This window comes from Urocitellus parryii, chromosome 8 (assembly GCF_045843805.1).
Source record: "Urocitellus parryii isolate mUroPar1 chromosome 8, mUroPar1.hap1, whole genome shotgun sequence".
NCBI lineage: Eukaryota > Metazoa > Chordata > Mammalia > Rodentia > Sciuridae > Urocitellus > Urocitellus parryii.
The window spans coordinates 127837363-127839670 of record NC_135538.1 but is presented as its reverse complement, the minus strand read 5'-3'; the positions used below and the strand labels follow the sequence as shown (position 1 = coordinate 127839670).

General features: G+C 39.1%; 1 pseudogene; it reads right to left on the bottom strand.

The window, feature by feature from the left end:
- Positions 1-274: 274 nt before the first annotated feature.
- Positions 275-730, bottom strand: LOC113200956 (RING finger protein 11 pseudogene; annotated as a pseudogene).
- Between the last annotated feature and the right edge of the window lie 1578 nt (positions 731-2308).

The following is a 2308-nucleotide window of genomic DNA, read 5'->3' as shown; positions in this document are numbered from 1 at the left end:
AGACATCTCTGTGAAGCCCAGCTCAAGGCCAGAGGCCTTGTTTGCACATTTCTTCAAAGTACTATACTGGATATGTTTGTGAAAAACTAGTAAGGGGGTGTTCAGCACCTGGAGTGCTGGTATCTTCTCTTCTCTGCCAGTGGCCAAGTAAACAGGGCCACATGAAAACAGGAAGTTTATCTACAATGTACTCTTTTGCAGAGACTCTTTTGTTGACAGTCCTAAAATCAGCCATGGAGAAGAGGGCTTTTCTGTGGAGAAAGGGGGTGCCACTTCAATAGGATGAGGGCAGTGCTGCATCAACTGGCTCCAAGCAGGAGGAGCATGTGAAGGATCTCATCAACTAGTCATCTATACAGTCCAAGTGATGTGCATGCGCAGCAGAAATCGAATAGGGTCCCCATAAACAAAAGTCCATCATACAGATCACACACTCCTGGATCTTTTTTTCTGATCCATCTCTTCCAGGGTCATAAACTCCTTTAAGCAGATGCTATATAAGGCCTATTCATTGAGCTATCCTAATTTGTTCCTCTTCAGTCAACTAAGTTGCTAGCCAAGTCTGGCTAGGTGTTGGATAATGAACTGGAACTGGAACTTTTTCCTGATATGGCGACAACAGCCGCTCCTGATCTGGCTGTGTCCCCTCACCAAAGCTAGCCTGGTCGGATTGAGACTCCTGAAGCTGGGAGATGTCATCCGAGGTGGGGGATTTGAGGCAGTTCCTCATCTTCCGGGGCTGGGGCGTGTGATCTTTGCACCGTTGTGACGGTCTTCTTTCTCCCTGTTATTTGAGTTGGTTTTCTGGGAGACACTTGATCATATTGTCCTTTAGTACCTAACAAGATTGTTTAACATTATCCAAACAAATATCTTTTGTCTTTCTCACTTGGGGTAAAGATGAAGCTGAGAAACTATGACTTCTAAGAAAATCAAAGTAATATTGGTGGACTTTTTTCCAAAAAGAAAAAATACACACAATGTATCAAATACTACATATAATACTTACAGAAGAATTTTCCTAACAGTTTTTTTTACTGTAGTTATGTGTAACTTGCCATTTAACATTGCCATTAATGAGGGACCTAGCCAATTAACCTGACTTAAAAAGATTTTGAGAATTATAATTTGATTATGTATCACCTGTGTCTTGGTGGAGTTAATAACAGAACAACTTTTCCTTTAAAGTACTTTTGCCCAGAATATGTGGTTACAGGTTGTGGAAGAGAAGATAAGCAGACAACAAAAATTTTGTGTTATGTTTGTTTCAGGAAATCAATAGAATCACTTATTATTAAACTCTGCTCAGGTAGGAAGTTGAACAGATCAAATCACTTGTCTTAACCGCCAGAATTACACGGTTTTATTCAGTGCTAATAAACACCACAAAAAAATCAAACTAAAGTCACTTTTGCTGATTAAATTACAATTGTGAATTTTATGAAACTTCATTAAGTTTCTTATGGACCTTTATTTTATGAATTCATGAAATTATTTAAAATAATGTTTCACCAAACACAAAACACCAATCATAAAAATCCCCAACTGACCTGTCTCTACAATGGATATTTCATGGTAATTTTTAAGTTCTATAGTATTATAGAAATTAAATATAAAGGTATTTCTTAGCTATAAGCAGTTTAATAAGAAATTATAGATTTGGCAAAATTCTGTCTTTTTTATTTTTAACATCTGTTAGTTGGTTTCCTGTCACTGTGACAAAATACCTGAGGTAAACTACTTAAAAGGAGGAAAAAGCCAGGTATGGTGGTGCATACCTGTAATCTCAGCAATTTGGAAGGCTGAAGCAGGAAGATATAACAAGTTCAAGGCCAGCCTGGGCAACTTAGGGATAGCCTTGCTCAAATTTACAAAGGGCCGCGCTTGTGACTCAATGGTAGAGGACATCCAGGTTCAAAACAAAAGGAATAACTGTTTATTTTTGGCTTACAGTTTCAATTCATGGCTTATTGGCCCTGTTGCTTTAAGCCTGTGGGAAGGCAGAACATTGTGATGAACAACACATGGCAGAGGAGGTCATTTCACCTTACAATAGCCAGGAAGCAGAGAGATGGAAAAGGGGGTAAGGCAGGGGAGGGAGAGGGAGAGGAGAGGCTGATGTTCAAATATCCCTTCAAGGAAATGCTCCCAATGACCTAACTTTCTTCCATTAGGCCACGCTACTAAAACTTTCAACATCTCAGTAGCATCATAGGCTGGCAATCCAGATTTAACACATAAGCCTTTGGGAGAACATTTAAGTTCAAACCATAATATAATCCAACAAGTTCGGTGAGGTTTTTCTGGA